This window comes from Chlorocebus sabaeus, chromosome 21, assembly GCF_047675955.1.
Source record: "Chlorocebus sabaeus isolate Y175 chromosome 21, mChlSab1.0.hap1, whole genome shotgun sequence".
Classification (NCBI taxonomy): Eukaryota; Metazoa; Chordata; class Mammalia; order Primates; family Cercopithecidae; genus Chlorocebus; species Chlorocebus sabaeus.
Window position 1 is genome coordinate 35,536,175 of NC_132924.1, and position 22,585 is coordinate 35,558,759.

A 22,585-nucleotide genomic window follows, 5' to 3' on the forward strand; every position below is an offset into this window, starting at 1 on the left:
CCCTGCTTCCCCCACCACTCCTGCCGCCTCCTGGGCACCTCCATCCACTCTCCTCCTCTCCTCTAGGTTCTGCTGCCACAGCTTCTCTCTGTCCCTCACACACGCCAAGTGCATCTCATGACAGGGCCTTCGCATCTACCATGCCCTCTTCTTGGAATACTTTTTCCCTAGACTTTTTTCTGGCTGTATCCTCAGCTCATGTTTCCAAAGTCACCTTTGCTGCAATACCATAACTGGTTTTTCCCCTAATTCACTCTCTTTCCAATTACACTATTTTATTTATTTTTATTTTGTGTTGAGACAGGATCTCACTCTATCACCCAGGCTGGAGTGCAGTGGCGTGATCCTGGCTCACTGCAACCTCCACCTCCCAGGCTCAAGTGATCCTCCCACCTCAGCCTCCCAAGTAGCTGGGACTACAGGCTCACACCACCACACTTGGCTAATTTTTGTTATTTTTCGTAGAGATAAGATCTCACTATGTTGCCCAGGCTAGTCTTGAATTCCTGGGCCCAAGTGATCCTTCTGTCTCGAACTCCCAAAGTGCTGAGATTACAGTCATGAGCCACTATGCCCAGTCCGCTATTTTATCTTCTCAACAGCACTTAACACAACCTGAATCTATACTATGTATTTGTTTTTAATTATTTTTCCTGTACTGTGAGCTCCAAGAGGGTAGAGACATTTGCTTTTCACTGCGGTGCCCCAGTGCTCACCACATAATCACAGGTGGGCAATGAATAACTGCAGAATGAATGAGCCAACGCTGGACAAGAGAGTCACTAAGACAACACATCTTTATTCCATCCTCCAAGAATACAAAACCTTTTTTGTTTATTCTGCAAAATGACCATTTTGTACTATTAAGTGGAAATAATAAAATAAAATGTTCATCTGAGTACACATCATCAACACCAATAAGCAGTATCACCTGGATTCAAGGAATTAAATTTTGGCTTTGTAAAGATACAAAGAAAAAAATCTCTGGCAGTCTGAAACTTACGACATGGGTTCCTAAATAGTACTTAGGTCTATAACCAATTGTTTAATAACAAATTAGGAAAAAGAAAGACAAAGCACTGGACTTTTTATGTAGCTAGAATCTCTCAATTTAAAGGACTTCCCTTTATCCTGAGATTATGTCTTTCTTATTTTGGGAGGGTGACAAAATATTTCTTCTTCTATAAAATGGCAGAGAGTAGATCTGACAAGTTTGGGGAGGTGTCAATGCCTTTTATATAAAGAGCAAAAAGCTAGCAATCATGTGCAAGACTCCCAACATTCTTTTTTACATTTTAGTAATCCAAGAATTCCACAAATCTGGGTACCACTCAGCATTCCCCAAAAACCCTCTCAAGTATGAACCCTGGAAGGGTTTTCCCAGGCCCTTAGTTGTACCAACTCCAACCTGGTAGGACAGGCTGCCTGGGGTATCAAGAAAGATCCCAAGGGCTTGTCTGGCTCACTGGATCATGTTCAAAATAACACGATCAATTAGTGATGTCTGCCATGGTGGGAAGGAGGGTAGTAAGGACTTGGGGAATAAAGGCATGGGAGAGTGGCATGAGCAATGCAGCTGACAAAGGTAAGCTGTGGCCTAATATGTATCATAGCCCAATGTTAAAACCATTTGGGAGCCAGGCACAGTGGCATGTGCCTGTAGTTCCAGCTACTCAGAAGGCTGAGACTCAGGAGGATATCTTGAGGCCAGCCTGGGCAACACATCAAGACCCCAACTCTTAAGGAAAAAAAAAAACTGGTAAAGTGAAAAAAATTAATGATTTGCTCAGTCCCTGATGGAGAAGATAATGAAGTAAGGAAGGTGTCCAGCAGTCAGCAGGGGTTCATTCACTCTCTCCTGGTAGGTGATTCATTTCCTGCCTGAACAAAACCTTGGGAAGCTGTCAGTGCTCAAATCATTACATCCAGGGTCTGCAGTGCACCTAACCTGGAAAGGAACACGTGGCCAAGGCAGGCAGGCCAGGAAGGAGCTCAGTGGGAAGGGCTCAACACTGACCAAATTAAACAAAGCCAGCAGGAGTCTTCTTCAAAGAAAGCTAATCTTGTGATCCTGTCGGTAAATCAAAGTCCAAAGACGAACAAAATATCCAGAAGGAAAATGAATGAACTTGGGGAGTGGGAAGGAAAACCAAGACTGGCTTTATTCCAGGAGCAGACTTAACATATTAGAGTTCTCTGTGAGTACATCTGGAATGAAGCAAGATTCAAGAGAAAAAGCTTTTACCTTTATACATTTCAAAAGGATGAAATAGGCAGAAAATGTCATCCCCATCAAATAACTCTGCCTACACATGGGGCTGTGAGTTCCATGCTACTCTGCCTGCCTTGTGGAAACAGAAAATGGCCACAAGAAGAAATGACTCCATCTGAAACAGGCTAGTGTTCACACTTTCACCCTGATCTGAACACAGGGCTACTGACAAGTCCAGAGTTCACATAAACCTTTGGTTCAGCATCCCTACCTCCAGGCAGGTATCCTTCAGAAAGATCAGCACCCAGAGGCAAAGCCACATGTGTCAGCTGCTCACTGAGCCATGTTTATAACTGGAAGAGGCGAGATAACCCAAATGTCCGTTAGTAAGGAAATGATTAAATAAAGTAGGATGTAGTCATGGAATACCTTGTAGTTCAAAGGAAAGAGGTGAATCTGTAAATGCTGAGATAGAGAGATGTCCATGATGCACAAACAGGAAACAGCAAATGGCTGAACAATATGCAGTATGATTCCATTAAGTGTTACACATGTGTATACACGCTTATATGCATAGAAGATGATTTCAGGCTGGGCGCGGTGGTTCACGCCTGTAATCCCAACACTTTGGGAGGCCGAGGCAGGCAGATCACAAGGTCAGGAGTTCAAGACCAGCCTGGCCAATATGGTGAAACCCCCGTCTCTAGTAAAAATAAAAAAATTAGCTAGGCATGGTGGCAGGTGCCTGTAGTCCCAGCTACTCAGGAGGCTGAGGCAGGAGAATCACTTGGACCCGGGAAGCAGAGGTTGCAGTGAGCCAAGATCGTACCACTGCATCCAGCCCGGGCAACAAAGTGAGACTCCATCTCAAAAAATAAAATAAAATAAATTACAAAAAAGAAGACGACTCCAGAAAATATATGCCAAGGTAAACAGAAGTGGGATGGGGGAGGGGGACTTTCATTTTTTTCACTTTGTACATTCCAGGATTAACAACTTTTTTGTATATATTATTTTTGTGATTTAAAAATATAGGCCGGGAGCAGTGGCTCACACCTGTAATCTCAACACTTTGGGAGGGCGAGGCGGGCAGATCACTTGAGGTCAAGGGTTCAGGACCAGCCTGCCAACAAGGTGAAAACCCTGTCTCTACTAAAAATACGAAAACTAGTCGGTTGTGCTGGCCGGCACCTGTAATCCCAGCTACTCGAGAGGCTAAGGCAGGAGAATCACTTGAAGCCGGGAGGTAGAGGTTGCAGTGAGCCAAGACTGCGCCATTGCACTCCAGCCTGGGCAACAGAGCAAGACTCTGTCTCAAAATTAATTAATTAATTAAAAATATAAACAAATATATAAATACAAGTAACATATACATAGAGATATATAAAATAAAGAAGAGCCCCACACTCCTTTCTTCCTCTTTTGCTGAATTAGGAAAAACCAATACTAGAGAAGGAAACGTCCTGGAGAAGTGAACACTTGGCTCCTTCTCTCTGAGGTTTTTGTCATTTCCCCCCGCATTAGCTAGCATATCAGGTTGTATTTTTGTTTAGTTATCATCAGTCAAAATCAACACTTAATTTTTGAAGCAGGGTTTGCATTAGAAGAAAAACAAAATAAGAACTGCAGAGCAAATCCAAATTTTTTTTTTCTTTTTTCCTAGGTTTAGCTCAGCTGAAGATAAGTCCAGATGGTCTAGAAGCAAGCTAAGCCCAGCCCAATATGTTTGTGGTGATATTAGATGCTGACAGACAAAAGCTTTACTGGCCTTCGGTCTCACTGATATGTCTTTCCAACTCCACCCATCTCTGAACATATCATTTATTTATAATGTATCCTCCCCTTGCTTCCAAATGGATTTGAAGCAGCTCCCAGATAGATTTAAGGCAACAAACAGTGGTTGACCTGAAAATGGCAAAGCTGTTAACACAGAAGCTGAGGAAGACAAATGGCATGAATGAGGAAGAAGTAAAAATGCTATTTTAAATATAAACTCCTAACATTTCATAAGCATATTTAATTTTCAGTTGTTATATGCCAGACTTCCTCAAGGAGGAGATAATAGCCTAGAAAGACACTACTAAAATATCTACATCTACTGATTCAGTGAATAAATCTAATCTAAATTCAACAAGCTTCCCAATGCTTTTCAGACATGACATCGTTTATAAGCCACTCTTACGACCACAGAAGTATAATAAATCTCTTGACACAGACTGCCCTTCCTCCACTGACACAGGGGTTTGATCACCTTCAATAACTAGCTTAAAAGGCAGTATCAAAGTGTTTAGAGTTCATTTGGAGTCATTCACATCTGGGTTCAAATCCCCAACTGTGCCACTCATGGCTGTGTGACTTTGAACAAGTTACTTAACCTCTCTGAGACAGCTTCAATTTTCTCGTGGAGATAAAGGGATCTCACGTGGAGAAAAAGTGCCTCTTTCATAGGGCTACTAGAAGGATTAAATCAGATAATGTACTTAAACCACTTAGCAAGTATACAAGAAAAATTAAGTATGGGTTGGGCACAGTGGCTCATGCCTGTAATCCCAGCACTTTGGGAGGCCAAAGCGAACAGATCACTTGAGCTCTGAAGTTCAAAACCAGCCTGGGCAACATGGCAAAACCCCGTATCTACAAAAAACAAAAAAATTAGCCAAGCATTTTTTTGGCAGGCACCTGTAGTCCCAGCTACCTGGGACGCTGAGATGGGAAGACTGCTTAAGCCCAGGAGGCAGAGATTGCAGTGCGCCATGATCTCACCATTGCACTCCAACCTGGGCAACAGAGTGAAACCCTCTCTCAAATAATAATAATAACAACAACAACAACAACAATAAATAAGTATGACCACTGGCTGAATTGTGGTACTTTTTTCTTCAAAATATAAGAACAACAGAAGGTACAAAAAAAAGGTATTATTCCAATAAAAAAGCTGGACTGGATAGCTGCATATACACGTACATCTTCACACACCAGAGAGACAAAAGCAAGACTCGCCTTTCTCAAAGGATGCACAAGGATCCCTGCACACTTAGCTATAAGAAATAACCACATATACCTGCAAACACTGTGGCAAAAAAAAAAAAAAAATCACTGGGCAAGTAGTCTATGGCCTTTGGCACAGGAAATATGCATTAGCCTGGCTATTCAAGATTGACCACCATCAGAAATGTAGGAGATGTGATCTAACACTTGCGTCTTAAAATGCTAGTATATTCCGGACATACTCCAATTGCTTTCAAGTAAGCTCCACTCTGAATGTGTCTTCAAACCAACAGTCCCATAAAGGCCTTTCCCATATCCTAGACAGGACATTTGGCCTATTAGAAGATCACCATGAAAGCCGGGCGTGGTGGCTCATGCCTGTAATCCCAGCACTTTGAGAGGCTGAGGCAGGCAGATCACAAGGTCAGGAGTTTGAGACCAGCCTGGCCAACATGGTGAAACCCTGTCTCTACTAAAAGCACAAAAATTAGCTGGGCGTGGTAGTGTGCACCTTTAATCTCAAAGCTATGCAGGAGGCTGAGGCAGGAGAATCGCTTGAACCCAGGAGACAGAGGTTCCAGTGAGCCGAGATCGTGCCACTGCACTCCAGCCGGGGCAACAGAGCAAGACTCTGTCTAAAAAAAAAAAAAGATCACTATTAAATATTCATTCAGGCTTCCATTTTCCAAGTTAATTATTCCCAGGTATTTAGTGGCCCTTGCTACAGAGTAAGAGACTTAAATAAGTGTCTCTTCTAAGTTCCCAGTAAAATGAACAGAAAATACAAAAACGGTAATAAAAACTAAAATTACTGATGACTACGTGTCGGCCTTGTGCTGAGTATGTTGTATGTTCTTAATTCTCACAATCACCCATTTTACAGATGAAGATACTAAGGCTTAGAGAAGTAAAGTAACCTGTTCAAGGTCATCACCACAAAGTGACCAACGTGCTCAAGGGCAATGCTAGAATTCAAATCCATCTGTCACTAACTAACACTATTCACTTTTCAGATCTTGGTTACAATCTCACTACCCAGGGCACTTGCCCTCACTCCCTCCGACAAGGTCAGGTCTCCCTAGGTAGCTTCCCTTGTACCATCATCTTCCTCTGTAACTCTGATCATAACAATAAAAGATTATTCTGAGAATAAAAATATCATTACCCTTATTTGGGTAAATACTGAATTAATGTCTGTGCCCCATCAAACCGTAAATTACAAATGGCATGGCTCCTCACTATTCTTGTTTATTTAGCATCTCTGGCCTCAATCTTAGTAGTATCAGGCACGAAATGGGTTTTCCATACACATTCGCACAGACAGCATGAATAAATGGAGGAAAAAAGTGCCCAGAAATACTCAGCAGCTTAGGGCACTGCACTGATGAAGCACGGGCTGCCCAGTGTTCATCCACCCTGGGCTCAAATCCGGCTAAGTGACCCTGGTCCACCTGCTTACCCTCTGTGCACCTCGGTATCCTCATCTATAAAACAGTGATCAACAACAGAGCCTAATTCTATATAATTATCACAAGGTACAAAGAAGTTAATATGTATAAAACACCTGGCCTAAAGCCTGGCTCAAAACAAGCACATAGTAATTGCTGCCATTAATTATTATTACTAGGCTTAAAACCAAAAAACAGAACTACGGTTTGCCATTTGTTTTCCCCACTGGCACAAGCCCAGTGAAGATGACTGTTGAAATACCACAAGAGTTAAGGAACAGGTGCTTTCTTTCCCTCTGGTCACTTAATGCAAGGCAAACCCATTACGGTTAAAGGATAATGTAATCACACCAATGATTCATTGTTCCTATCCATAACCCTGGGTTTCTGGAAAATCCTGGGTTGCTTTCAGGTCTGAAATCATGTGATTCTAAGCCAATTTACTAATTAAGCTAGACCAAGAATCCAAAACTGTCATCTGCTGCATTGAAATGAGATCCCTTTTTTTTTACTCTAGGTATAATTTCTTTTTTTTTTTTTTTTGAGATGGAGTCTCACTCTGTCTCCCAGGCTAGAGTGCAGTGGCGCGATCTCAGCTCACTGCAAGCTCCACCTCCCAGGTTCACACCATTCTCCTGCCTCAGCCTCCCAAGTACCTGGGACTACAGGTGCCCGCCACCACACCCGGCTAATTTTTGTATTTTGTTTAGTAGAGACGGGGTGTTAGCCAGGATGGTCTCGATCTCCTAACCTCGTGATCCGCCTGCCTCAGCCTCCCAAAGTGCTGGGATTACAGGCTTGAGCCATCGTACCCAGCCAACTCCACGTATAACTTTAAGCAAATAAGTTGCAAAAGACACCTTCTAAATATAAATTTGATAAAAATATAAAAATCTCAAATGTGTCAGCTTCAATTTTATTTACATAAAAGAATGCACCCCCTTTAAAACTGCTTTTCTAATAGAAAATATAAATTCACTTTATTTTGTATTATATTAACTATTTTGCAGTTTTAAAACATTATCAAGTATTTTGTAATTTTTTTTTTTTTTTTTTTTTAAATGGAGTCTCGCTGTCGCCCAGGCTGGAAGTGCAGTGGCGCAACCTCAGCTCACTGCAACTTCCACCTCCCAGGTTCACATCATTCTCCTGCCTCGGCCTCCCGAGTAGCTGGGATTACAGGCGTGAGCCACCACACTCGGCCATATTTTGTGATTTTTTAAAAAGCTGTAACACTTTTGGGACAAATGGGGATACATTAATGTGACCCTGTTTATTAGATAATGTACTGTATAAAGTTAAATTTCCAGGGTATGATAATGGCATTATAGTTATCTAGAAAAATGCCTTTGTTCCTAGGTTCAACTCTTTTAAACAAATATTCCTATGATCACATCTACTGGGTTTTCTGTGCACCCAAACATACAAATTCATTATTTACTCCTGACCAATCCAATTAATACATTGTTTAAATTGCTTTTCTAATTCATTTTGGTGGACTATTTTCACTACAGATGGCTTCTATTTTTATTCTTTTTCCTGCTATTGTAATCTGCTTTCTAGTCCCTTCCTTGGTTATCTTTTTTTCTTTCTTTTTTTTTTTTTTTTGAGACAGACTCACTTGGTCATTCAGGCTGAAGTGCAGTGGCGCGATCTCAGTTCACTGCAACCTCTGCCTTCCAGGTTCAAGTGATTCTCATGCCTCAATTTCCCAAGTAGCTGGGACTACAGGCATGTGCCACTACACATGGCTAATTTTTGTATTTTCAGTAGAGACAGAGTTTCACCTGTTGGCCAGACTGGTCTCAAACTCTGACCTCAAGTGATCGGCCCACCTCAGCCTCCCAAAGTGCTGGGATTACAGGCATGAGCCACCACGCCCGGCCTGTTCTTTTTTCTTAAAATACTTTAGGCAGAATCCCGACACTCACCTATGAAACTGAAAGCCACTAGAAAAAAAGGGAACTGCATATACTACGGAAATAGTTGCTAAATCTCAGCAAATTCACAAGTCAATATAACAACTAAAAGTCCAAGGGTTTCAGAGCAATGTATTTTAAACAAGCCACACAGGACCCATATTATACTTAGTCATAATATAAAAATATTGCCAGCCTGGCTAACATGGTGAAACCCGGTCTACTAAAAACACAAAAAATTAAGCCAGCCATGGTGGCACATTCCTGTAATCCCAGCTACTCAGGAGGCTGAGGCAGGAGAATCGTTTGAACGAAAGCAGAGGTTGCAGTGAGCTGAGATAACACCACTGCACTCCAGCCTGGGTGACAGAGTAAGACTCCATCTCAAAAAAAAATTGAACAGTAGACTCATTATGTCCTTTACAAGAATGAACTACCCTTTGAAAATACATTGACAGACAAGCCATTTCAGTCTAACAAAATTAAAAAGGAATAACTTTTTAAAAAAGAAAATGGTATTTGTTACCTGTCAAAAATTCAGGTTCTTGGGCCAGGCGTGGCGGCTCACACCTGTAATCCTGGCACTTTGAAAGGAGACCGAGGTGGGAGGATCACCTGAGGTCAGGAGTTTGAGACCAGCCTGGCCAACACGGGGAAACCCCATCTCTACTAAAAATGCAAAAATTAGGTGGGGTGGTGGCATGTGCCTGTAGCCTCCCCAGCTACTTGGGAGGCTGAGACAGGAGAATCGCTTGAACCCAGGAGGCAGAGGCTGCAGTGAGCTGAGATCGCACCTCCACTGCACTCCAGCCTGGCAACACAGTGAGACTCTGCCTCAGAAAAAGAAAAGAAAAGAAAAGAAAAGAAATTCAGATTCTTCATCACTCAGGATTTCATTACCTGTCTGATGACGGCTCAATTTCACTTTGTTTTTTTTTTTTGTTTTTTTTTTGTTTTTTTTTTGTTTTTTAATGCCACAAGGGAACAATGATCCTTAAGAGGAAAGAGAATGTGGGGACAAACAGGAGGTGGGGTTTTGTTACATGAACGTTCAGGAAAAGGACAGACTTTAGCCACACTTGTTTGGCAGGGCCCCCAGTTCATCTAATGCCTAAATTATTTAACCCTTTGTTAACAGGCAGCCTTTAAAGGCATATAATTCCTCTGAATATTCTTTGCATAGAGTCCCAAATATAGTAGGTCCTCCCATGCTGGCAAAACAATCACAAAAAGCTCAGTTAAGCAAACTCAGCCAAGAAAGGTGCATCAGGTGAAGTGAAGCAGTAGCCTTGGGAAGAAAGACTTCAGTTTACAGGTTCTAACGAGATCAGGAGTCCACTAGATAAATTAAGCAGCTCTAAAGATCTGCTGTACAACATTGTACCTATGGCTAACAATACTGTATTATACACTGGAAAGTTTGTTAAGAGGGTAGGTCTCCTGGTGAGTATTCTAATCACAATAAAATGTTCTTTTTTTAAAAGGGGGGGTACAGGTATCTGCTAAATGGTTTTCAGTTAGCTTCGTTCTCTTTTTGTGGCTGTGTACTATTCCACAACATGAATGCAATACACTTCATTTCAACAGCACCCACGGATAAGACATTCTCATGCTATTATGAACAGTACACAGTGAATACCTACCTGCATGAGTACAGCTAAGGATAAATTTCTGTAAGTGGAATTGTTGGATCAAGCAAGATCATCTGAATCATTAAGATATTGGCAAAGCAATGTATTTACAAGTGAGTGGGTTGTTTTCCCGTATCTTCCCTAACATGATCCGTCTGCAAAATGTTTTATCTTTGTCAATCCTAGATAGGCGAAAAATGGTTAATTTCAATGTGATTTAATTAGTATTTTTTTTCAATCATGCATAAGAGCAAGCATTTTCCATGTGTTTGTTTTTTTTTTTTTTTTTTGAGACAGAGTCTCACTCTGTCGCCCAGGCTGGAGTGCAGTGGCACGATCTCGGCTCACTGCAACCTCTGCTTCCCGGGTTCAAGTGATTCTCCTGCCTCAGCCTCTTGAGTAGCTGGGATTATAGGCAAGCACCACCATGCCTGGCTAATTTTTGTATTTTTAGGAGAGACGGGATTTCACCATATTGGCCAGGCTGGTCTTGAATACCTGACCTTGTGATCCACCAGCCTCAGCCTCCCAAAGTGCTGGGATTACAGACTTGAGCCACAGCGCCTGGTGCCACTATTTTCTTTTATACAAATTGTTTATGTCTTTCAATTATTTTCTTACAGAATTCCTGTTCTTTTTCTTATTGGTTCATAGGAGCTCTTTTTGTATTAGGAAAGTTAATCCTTAATATATAACATAAAGTTCAAATATATGTTTCTGGTCTGTAATCTGTTTGTTTTGCTTATGGTGGTTGCTATGCCAATACTTTTTATTAGATAATGAGTTTTATGAAGGTTTTCCTTATGGCTTCTAGGCTTTGCACCATCCTTACAAAGACCACTCCTACTTCAAAGTTATAAAAATACTATCCTTTAGATTTTTCTAGAGACCAGTTGTTGCGGGAAGTCAGGGACCCTGAACGGAGGGACCGGCTGAAGCTGTGGCAGAAGAACATAAATTGTGAAGATTTCATGGACATTTATTAGTTCCCCAAATTAATACTTTTATAATTTCTTATGCCTGTCTTTACTGTAATCTCTGAACATAAATTGTGAAGATTTCATGGACACTTATCACTTCCCCAATCAATACCCTTGTGATTTCCTATGCCTGTCTTTACCTTAATCTCTTAATCCCGTCATCTTCTTCTTAAGCTGAGGAGGATGAATGTCGCCTCAGGACCCTGCGATGATTGTGTCAACTGCACAAATTGTTTGTAGAGCATGTGTGTTTGAACAATATGAAATCTGGATATCTTGAAAAAAGAACAGGATAACAGCGATGTTCAGGGAACAAGGGAGGTAACTTTGAACTGGCCGCCAGTGAGCCGGACGGAACAGAGCCATATTTCTCCTCTTTCAAAAGCAAATAGGAGAAATATCGCTGAATTCTTTTTCTCAGCAAGGAACATCCCTGAGAAAGAGAATGCGCCCCTGAGGGCAGGCCTATGAACGGCTGGTCCCCTGTAGCGCTCCCAGGCTTATTAGGATGAGGGAAATTCCCGCCTAATAAATTTTGATCAGACAGGTTGTCTGCTCTCAAACCCCGTTTCCTGGTAAGATGTTATCAATGACGATGCAAGCTGAAACTTCATTAGCAATTTTAATTTCGCCCCATCCTGTGGTCCTGTGATCTTGCCTTGCCTCCACTTGCTTTGTGGTATTTTATTACCTTGTGAAGTACGTGATCTCTATGACCCACACCTTATTCGTGCACTCTCTCCCCTTTTGAAAATTGCTACTAAAAACTTGCTAGTTTTATGGCTCGGACAACATCATGGATCCTGCCATGTGATGTCTCCCCTGGACACCCAGCTTTCAATTTCTCTCTCTTGTACTCTTTCCATTTATTTCTCAAACCAGTCGAGACACCTAGGAAATAGAAAAGAACCCACGTTAACCATCAGGAGTGGGTTCTCCCGATACCAGTCATCTGTGAACAGTGAAAAGTTCTGTTGTTCCATGGTCATGAATTACATCCTGGCTGTAACGTGCTATGGGCCATAATGTACAGAAACTAAATTTAATTTTTCTGAGGTAACTTTTGTCTTCCGATATTGTGTAATTTATGGCCATAATGTGCTATGGGCCACAATGTACAGAAACTAAATTTAATTTTTTTGAAGTAACTTTTGTCTTCTGATACTGTGTAATTTATAAAGCACTGTTCCATGACAGCTGATGAGGCAGGCAGTGCAAGACTCATTTGTCCTATTTACTACTTGTCCCATTTACCAGAGAAGTTAAATCACTGCCCAAAGCCACAGAGCCTGGTGCAGACACAATGCAATGCCAGCTGTTCTCTTATCCCCTCGACACTGCCTCTCTCAGCAGAAGGGCAACATACATGTGCGTGAAAATCATAAAGGATGTCTCCAAAGTCTTGTTCATACAATTTCAAAATAAAATAACTTTTCTATTCAAAAACAGTATTTAAGTGGGCCACACAGTAATCCAATTAAACAGTGACTCAGCCTCAGAGGTCGGAGCCAAAGTTCTCAACAATTGACAGAATTCCATGTTCCTATAGTGTGCCTCTATAACCCTTCAAAATTTAATTGAAAAGTAAGGATGTAAATGTTCCCAGATGCCCAAGGATTCTGAGTGGGTTTTGAAGAGCTGTGTTTCTCAATTTGAAGAGATGGAACGCAAGGTATGTCCAAATCACCATGGCCTCTTTTCAACCCCACACACCCTGATAATCCCCTCCTCCCAGTGCAACAGCCCCACACTAGAAGAGTATCTTATGCCTTCTCAAGTATGTCAATGATAGAAAAAATTTTAAGCCACTGGCCAGGTGCAGTGGCTCACACCTGTAATCCTAGCACTTTTGGAGGCCGAGGTAGGAGAATCGCTTGAGCCCAGGGGTTCCAGACCAGCCTGGGCAATACAGTGAAACCCCGTCTCCACTAAAAATATAAAGATTAGCCGGGCGTAGTGGCGCATGCCTGTAGTCCCAGCTACTTGGGAGCTGAGGCATGAGAATCCTTGAACCCAAGAGGCGGAGGTTGTACTGAGCCAAGATCGTGCCACTGCATTCCAGTCTGGGCGACAGAACAAGACCCTGTCTCAAAAATAAAAATAAAAATAATTTAATTTAAAAATGTTGAACCACTGTTCCAGATAACAGGGTATGCACTTACACAATCCCTATAAGCCTCGCCCCTTCGGTTCCCCGGTCACCCCCTCAGCCAAGCTCTTCTGCACACTCCAGGTATCTTTTCACTGTGACCAGACTATTAACAGTTCCTCGGCTTGGCAGGGCGCAGTGGCTCACGCCTGTAATCCCAGCACTTTGGGAGGCCAAGGTGGGTGGATCTGGAGGTCCAGAGATCGAGACCATCCTGGCTAATACGGTGAAACCCCGTCTCTACTAAAAATACAAAAAAAAAAAAGCCAGGCATGATGGCAGGCACCTGTAGTCCCAACTACTCGGGAGGTTGGGGCAGCAGAATGGCATGAACCTGGGAAGCTGAGCTTGCAGAGCCAAGATCGCTTTGAGACAGAGCGAGACTCCGTCTCAAAAAAAAAAAAAAAAAAATAGTTCCTCGGCTTCCTCCCTCAGGCCCCTCGTGCTGCTGTTCTCTCCACATTCTCCCCTTTCCACCTCCCCACCCCCAACTCACCAAGGTGGCTCCTTCCCAGCTTCAGATCTTGGTTTAAAGACCACGTCCCCAAAGAGGGTTCCCTGACCACCCATTAACGCAGACTGCCCCAGGAACTCTATCCTTTCATTTTCTCCTTGGACTTTGTCACAGTACATATTAATTTATTATTTATCTATTAATCTATTTTCTTGAGGATTATATGTCCTCTGTAAAGTCCCTTGAGGGCAGGGACCTTGTCCAAATTATTTTGCTTTATAACTTTAGCACTTAGCACAGTGCCTGGCATATTGTCAGTGCCCAGAAAATATGCAGTAAATTAAATTTGACTGAATGAGCTCCAGCTGACTTTCTCCACTTCTGCATCTCCATCAAGTTTCTAAGCAGCCCAACCACCTGGGAAGGGAAGATGGGTACAAGAACGACAGCCCCCGCCTCTCCCGCCAGCTCACTTGTGAGCCCACTCATGGTTAATCATTCATCTTGTGAGGAAAGAAAGCGTTTAGCCAGCAACAACGCAGACTGAAATGGCCTCTGTTTTCTGTCTTTCCTCCTAAACTAACTCCACTGGACTGCGGAGGATGAGACTGGGGAACAATGTTAAAATTATGCCATTAAAAATGCAAAATAGCAGTAAGACCAAAAAAAAATTATTTACTATGTCCCAGACACCATGCAAAGCTTGCAACATGAATTACCTCATCTAATCCTGGTAAGGGCCCCAGAAGCCAGGTATCATCATTACTCCAATTTTGCAAATAAGGCACCTAAGGCTGTGCAGCTGATCAAGTGAACAAGCCAGGATCTGGGTCCAGGTAGCCAGACTCAGAGGAGCCCTCACCCTCACCACAAGGTACCCCTACATCCAACAGGGCATCCAAACATCCCCTTAGAAATAAATGACGAAGAGCCAGCAGTGACTCAAAAATACCAACCATCAACTGAGTTATTAACGGCTCAAATGCTTTAGGGATGAGGGTTGGGGGTAGATTCCTTCCCATACATGAACCTGGGAGAAGCCAACAGCAGGATACCTGAAAAGACGTAATACTTATCTTCCGAAAAGAGGTAATACTGAGAAAAGTGCAGTGCATTCACTCGGCGGAACTGGTTAGGGTCACTAGCTATGAAGGGCCACCTAAGGCTAAGCAGAGCACAGTGGCAAGTCAGTCCAATATATAATCACTGAGAGCCGACTAGGTGGGAGTTCCAGGTTTGGTCCTGGTGAGGGGTTTTTTTTTTTTTTTTTTTTGGATGATTAAGTAACACTCCTTGAGTTCTAATACCTAAAGATGTCAAGACTCAGATATGAAACAGGCCACTTCTAACGCAATGCTCACTGTGATGTGCCAGAAGAAACTGCACTGGTAGCAGGGCTAACGGGAAGAATGGAGGGGGAGGCTTCATGGAGAAGGCAGGGCTTGACTAGGTCTTGATGCTCGCATTAGGACAAGCAGAGAAAACAGAACCAGCCTGCGGTGATTAAGAGGCAGTAATGAGTTGGGGAGAAGTGAGGGGCCCAGTCTCCCATGGAGGGCTGTGCTGGCAGAATATCACAAGGAGGTTTGTCTGAAGAGCTGTCTGAGAAACTCAGACTCAAAGCATTTTTTTTAACTCCCTTACTCAAAGACAATCAATCAATACAGAAGATTTCTGTGACCAAGTGTGTGGGGACTTCTTCCCACCAACAAGCAAGCAATCAATTCTGCAGTAGACACCAGCTGGGTGTCCTCCAACCCATTTCCATTCTGACCCTACCTACCTGGGGACATTATCAGATCCCAGAGGCTGAGGCTCAGACCCAAATGACTGCCTCCACTTAACGTGCCAATTTCAAGCCCCAGGCTGTTTCGCTTGTGCTTCTGACTCACTGGCTATAAACGGGGGATCCCAAGACCTCCTCCTTGGGTTTAATTTGCTAGAGTGGCTCACAAAACTCATTACTGGTTTATTACAAAGGATAGTACAAAGGATACAGATGGAGACACAGAGGGCAAGGTACGGCGAAGGAGTATAGAGCTCCTATGCCTCCCCGGGTGCACCACCCCCAAGGAACCTCCACGTGTTCAGCCTTCCAGAAGCCCTCCAAACCCTGTCCTCTTGGGCCTTTTACAGAGACTTCATTGAACAGGCATGACTGAAGCATGGGCAGCCATGCAGAAACGTGATTGGACAAAAAGGGTGTGACCCTATACTAACAGACTGAGTGGGGAACCCAGAAAGGCCTGTCTGTTCAGATTGTTCTAGGCCTCTTGGTGCAACACTGCTCCCCCAGAGTAAAGGGCAGGACTCCTCCTGAAGAGGGTCTTATGATCTACAATCACACAAGGTAAGTCTGCTAATTTCTTTATGGAAACACAGGGGAAGATTAGCCTTGGGGACAAAAAGGAGCAGGTTGAAGGGAGAACAGGAGAAGGTCAGCAAAAGGTCCTGTTTTCTGAGGCCTAAAACACCCAAACACTGTAACAAGGGCTATGGGATTTACGGGCCAGGAACTGTGGGCAAAACCAACATATATATCACAATATCACAGGCTGTGGTAAGCATTTTAGGATTGGGAAGTCCCTGAAGAACAAGAGGAGGAATTTGGACTTCTATCCTGTTGGAAGGCAGGGATGGAGGAAGTGGAAGCTTGACATGATGGCAGTGATTCATCTGGGATGGGTGTTGGAAGGATTGCCAGGGAAAGAAACTACAAGCCAAGAGCTTCATCAGGAGACTGATGGAATGCGCCAGCCCGAGGAAGAGCTCATGGACTCAGGCGGGCAGGAAAAATGGAGAAGCACACTGAAAAACAACAAGAAGCAGAGCCGAGGTTTTCTGGGCAGTGAAGTAATTCGACGTGATACTACAATGCAGATACATGGCATCGCACATTTGTCAAAACCCATAGAACATACACCAGCAAGAATGAACCCTAAGGTAAACTACAGACGTCCACTTTGGGTGACGACAATGTATCAATGCAGGTTCATCAACTGTTACCAATGTACCCCGCAGTGCTGATGTTGATAATGGGAGAGGTGGGTTATGGGGAGCAGAGAAGCTCTATACTTTCATTTTTGCTGTGAACCTAAAACTGCTCTAAAAAAAGAAAGACTATTAAAAAAAAAAAAAGAATGCCAGCCTGGGCAACATGGCAAAACCCCATCTCTGGAACAAAAACAAAAAAAAAAATGCAAAAATTAGCTGGGTTTCATGGTACGCACCCATAGTCCCAGCTGCTCAGGAGGCTGAGGTTGGAAGATGGCTTGAGCCTGGTAGGTGGAGGTTGCAGTGAGCCGAGATCGCGCCACTGCACTCCAGTCTGGGGGACAGAGTGAGATCCTGTCTCAAAAAATACAAATAAATGAATGAACAACAAGAAAAAACTTGGACACAGGGCATGATGGAGAAAAGGGAGTCAAGGATGACTCACAGGCCGGGTGACTGGAAGAAGACTGGTGTTCCCAGAATGGAGAAGTTGGAAAAGGGGAGCTGTTCTGAGAGGTAAGAAAGAAACCAACTTCAACTAGAACACGTTAGGGTGTTGGGGACGTCCAGACGGGACAGACAGTCTTTAGGCAGCTGGAGAGCAGCTTGCGGCTGAGATAAGGAAAGGACACAGGGATGCAGACGAGAGAAAAAAATTCAACGTTTAATGTTCTGCTTTTAAACAGAGAAAGCAATTCTCTTTTCTAAAGGAAAAGCATTGCAACACACTAGAAATAACCCTCTTTCCTTCACGGTGCCTCTGTCATGAAGACCCACTGCTGAGGAGCAGTTTAGGGGGGAATGCCCCCCTAAAGTGAACAAGAGGGGCACAGTGAGTGATAAAACTAAGCGTGAGACATTTGACTCCAGACCACCTGGTTGTGAATTCACATTCTGCCCTTTGCCAAATTACTTCATCTCTGTGCTTCAGCGTTCTCATCGTAAGAGGAGATAACTGCCTGTTTCATGATCTACTGTAAAGATCGAATGAGCAAGCAAGGAGGCCTGTGCCTGGCTCCGACTGTGCCAGCTGCAGTCACTGTTCATTCTCAGACTTTCCCAGGACCCACAACATGAAAAATGCTGAGGTGCCTTCCTCATGATCACAGAGCATTTGTTCCTTTACAAAAATTTTCTGTCTGGGCACGGTGGCTCATGCCTGTAATCCCAGTGCTTCAGGAAGCTGAGGTTGGTGGATCACTTGAGCCCAGGAGTTCGAGACCTGGGCAACATGACGAAACCCATCTCTACAAAAATACAAAAACATTAGCCAGGTGTGGTGGTGCGTGCCTGTAGTCTCAGTCACTCGGGAGGCTGAGGTAGAAGGATCACCTGACCTCAGGAAGCTGCAGTGAGCCATGATCTTATCACTACACTCCAGCCTGAGTGACAAAACAAGACCCTGTCTCAAAGAAAAAATTCTCTTCAAGCATCTTTTTTGTCAGATGGGATAATAATATTTAGGGAGCAGAATATTTTAAATCTAAATGCTCTGAAACTCAGTCACACTGTGGCCACTCCCTGCAAGAGTTGGATCATTTACTCACGGATGTCCAATGCCTGGCCTTGATCTAAGAAACCTAAGATAAGTAATACAAGAAAGTCCTTTTAAAAAGTTGGTGAGGCCAGGCGCGGTGACTCACGCCTATAATCCTAGCACTTTGGGAGGCCGAGGCGGGCGGATCACGAGGTCAGGAAATCGAGACCATCACGGCTAACACGGTGAAACCCCGTCTCTACTAAAAAAAAAAATACAAAACTTAGCCGGGCATGGTGGCAGACGCCTGTAGTCCTGGCTACTCAGGAGGCTGAGGCGGGAGAATGGCGTGAACCCGGGAGGCAGAGCTTGCAGTGAGCTGACATCGCGCCACTGCACTCCAGTCTGGGCAACAGAACGAGACTCCGACTCAAAAAAAAAAAAAAAAAAAAGTGGGTGAAATGTGGCTGGGTGCAGTGGGTCACATCTAAAATCCCAGCACTTTGGGAGGCCAAGGTGGGCGGATCACTTCAGCCCAGAAGTTCGAGACCAGACTGGCCAACCTGGCGAAACCCTGTCTCTACCAAAAAAAAAATTAGCCAGGTGTGGTGGCTCATGCCTGTAGTCCCAACTACTCGGGAGGCTGAGGCACGAGAATCGTTTAACCCTGGGAGGCAGAGGTTGCAGTGACTCACGATTGCGCCACCGCACTCCAGCCTGGGCGACAGAGACTGTCTAAAATAAATAAATAATTTAAAAAATAATAGAAGTGGGTGAAATGCCAAAGTTATTATTCTTAAACTCTTACCTGCTGGCAATAATGACTGTAATCCAAAGGCATTTGACATGCGTCTGTCTACAGACTCAGTTTGGCAAAGTCCTCAAAATAGACGCCACCGTTTTTCAGTTTCCCAACCACTAGCAAAGCGAGGTGACTAGCAAATCGCAGCATCCGGTCTGCGCCTGGTTGTAAATCTTTAAGCTGATTTCTCAGCATAGGAAGTTTCCTGTGTGTTTAGACAGAAAGAGCTCAGTTTCTCAGGGTCTGATCATCTGCAGACAAACTGATGAAGAGACTCCAAGTTGTTTGCTGTGAGAGTCCAGAACCCAGAGCTACAGTGACGCTGGCTGCCCCCTAACCCAGACAGTGACCTTCGGGGGCAGCAGGAAGAGCACATCTTCTCCCCAGCTCTTCCAAATGCCACTCTACAGTAAGAGCTGCTATATCAGTGAGAAAGGGGAAGATAATTACAGTGTGATAGAAAACTCTTTTGGGTGTGTTTGTATTTATAACCTCTAAGCAGTGCTGGTTCCCTACATATAAAGCCCTTTGTTCTGCCCTGTACTTTGACTTGGGTTTGTAAGTTGAAGAGAGGAACTAGGGAGTATCCAGTTACAGAGGAAGAAGACTAGAGCTCATGGACAAGTGAGGGGGATGGAGTGAGGGGTAGGGATGAGAGGAGGAAAGAGGGACCCAGGAGACTATGCAAGGTCAGGAGCCCCACAGGGTGACTTCTCCACTAACCCAGTAAAATCCACTCAACTAACAAAACACATGGTAGTGGTGGTGGATTTCTCCATCCATGAGGGAAGGGGCTGAGTTTGTGTCGGGGCTAACACCAAGGTAAAAAAGAAAGCACAGGAGGCCTCCCTTAACCACCTCCCCAGGAATTCACAGAAAACGTAGGCAGGGCTTTGGATTTCCCTGGGCCATGGACTTGTGGGTTCTCATCAACCTTAATCAGCTCTCTAAGGAACAGGAATTCAGCGCTAAAAGATGACACTGGGGTTAAAAGAGAATATGTGATTCTTCCCCAAAAGTAATTAAACATAGTTTGATTGCACTATTTAGCATCAAACGCCACAGGAATGCACTGAAAAGCAAAGAATTAGGGAGTACCCATCCCCATTTGTGTTCACAGGCCTTACACAGCTCAGGTTCTTCCAATGAAATGTGGTTAAGTGGGACTGAAACAAACAAGTGTAGCTGATAATTCTTGTATACCTCCCTAGACACACCCCCACTTCTTTCAAGGTTCCGGGACGGTCAAGCTTGTGTGGTGTGATCCCACCTGACCCTCTCTCATCTGCCCACACCCCGGCCCTGCCACCAGGCTCAGCCATTTCTATGGACGCATGGCAGGACTGGAGTGACATGTTCTGATGTACTTTAAAAGACTGCGCTGTCTGCCTCTGGGAAACTGGACTGGAGGGGAGCAAAGTGGAACCAGAAAGACTCAATCAGAAGCTAATAGGAAAGTAATAATGGTATCCTGAGATTTGGGGCAAGGGGGTACTGAATTGGAGAATCAAGCAAGACCTTCAGAGGGCTCGGAATTGGGCTGAAGATGACAAATGGCTCCTAGGTTTCTGGTCTAAACAAACAAATGGAAGGCAAAGGCCTTTATTCAGATGGGGAAGGCTGGAGGAAGCGGTGTTGGGGTGAGTAGGAGAGCAGAGGAGGAATGACCAAAGGCTACAGAAGCCAAGTTTCCAAGCCCTAATCTGCACAGTGCACCACCATGTTCCCACATCTCGTTTTGTATTCTCAATTCTGTGTTCCTTTTCTTACAAAGGACCCCAAACTATGTAAGTGTTAGGCCCTTACAAAACTGGGGAGAGGATCAAGTATTGGGCAAGTTAATTTGAGATGTCTGTGACAAACCCAAGAAGCCACAGTCAAATTCAATGTTAAATATCTAAACCTGGAGCTCTCAAGAGAGCTAGATATCCACACCAGGGAACTGGTAATTTATCAACGACACTTAAAGTCATAGAATGAAACCAGCTTGTCCTGAGTGTGTCACAGCCTCTGGGTCACCCAGGAATAAGATACAAGTTCCTAGGTCTCATCCTAGAACTACTGAATTGGAATACTGAGACCCAGAAATCTGCCTTAACAAGTTTCCCAGATAATTCCTATGCACAAAAATGTTGGAAAACCACAGATCTAGGGAGGAAACATAGAGAAAAGAAGAGGGCTCAGAACAGGCCCCAAGGAGTTGTCAATTGGAGGAATCAGAGAAAGCAGAGGAACAAGCAAGGGAATGGAGCAGAGTGGCCAGATGAGTAGAGGAAAGGTGAGGAGTTCGGCATGATGAAGGCAAAAATGTACTAAGAGGGTCGGAGGAGCCTGAGAGACTGCATCAGAAGGCAGCGAGCCCTTGGATGGGAAGCCACGTGCAGGCAGGGCCAGGCAGGCCACACTGAACCATGTGCAAGTAGAGAAGCCCCAGCCAGAGAAACAGGGAGACGGAGTTAGAGGCCTTGGGCCCTTGCGAGAGGAGTGAAGTGCAACTTCAGTTTTTGACTTTCCAGTTCCAAGCAAGGTGCCTTTGAGTTGTCTGTAGTATCCTTACATTAAGCCCCCAACTCCCAATGCTAACATAGGAAAGTTTCTCTTCTTTAAAACCAGCAACAGCTGAAGTACAAAGGGATGAATTTGCAAGAATATTGTAAATCTTGAAAGAATCACGACAAAGTCTTTCGAAGACTTTAGGGGATCTGCCACCAACAGAGTTGCAGTTAATGCATTCTAATTCTCAGTAGCTGATTTTAGCTGCGGAGGATTCTCAATCCATGTGTTACCTCTGATCTCCCTTCCTTTAGGGTCCTCTCTCTCTCTCTCTCTCTCTCTCATTTCTGAGACTATCAGAAACAGATTTTTTTTTTTTTTTTTTGGGACGGAGTCTCACCCTGTGCCCAGGCTGGAGTGCAGTGTGATTTCGGCTCACTGCAGCCTCTGTCTCCCTCCCGCCATGTTGGCCCTGCTGGTCTCAAACTCCTGGCCTCAAGTGATCCACTCGCCTCGGCCTCCCAAAGTGATAGGATTATAGGCGTGAGCCACCCTACCAGGCCAGAAATATATTTTGTCTAGAGATGGCAAAACTGGGGTCAGGACTCCAAGCCCAGCCTTTGTGAGGATGCAGCAAAAGTGGTCACAGGAACCAGGGAGTAGGGAGGAACAGAAATCGAGGGTGCACCCGGCAGAAAGCAGCCATGCTAGTGAAAGCAAAGGATAAGAGCACACAACACACAAGACGAGTGAGACATTACCCGAGGGTCCTGGGCTATACGTAGGCCAAGTTGAGGTGCACTGTGCTTAAGAGAGAAGCTGTACAAAAATGTGAAAGAGGAGGCTTGCTGCACACAGAGGAAGCCCACGTGAATGGAAACACAGTGCTGAGGTGGGGTTGTCTTGGGGCTGCAGAGGTGGCCCCCATTGTCACTGCTGGTGCCAGGCTGGGTAGCGTCCATCTCCTGCCTGCAAAGGAGTTGGCTCTCAAGGTCACATCAGGGCAAGTGCCCTATAATGATGAGAGTCGTATAAGAT

At 44.2% G+C, this 22,585-nt stretch overlaps 1 protein-coding gene across 4 annotated transcripts in view; it reads right to left on the minus strand.

The window, feature by feature from the left end:
- Window positions 1-22,585, minus strand: part of SNX10 (sorting nexin 10) — an 84,980-nt gene that overhangs the window by 51,645 nt on the left and 10,750 nt on the right. The window contains exon 2 of one of the 4 annotated variants that reach the window (XM_073009029.1): window positions 5,712-5,835. The exons of the other annotated variants lie outside the window; for them this stretch is intronic. The gene's annotated coding sequence lies outside the window, so the exon portion shown is untranslated. The remainder of the gene's footprint in view (window positions 1-5,711; window positions 5,836-22,585) is intronic. 4 annotated transcript variants of the gene reach the window in all.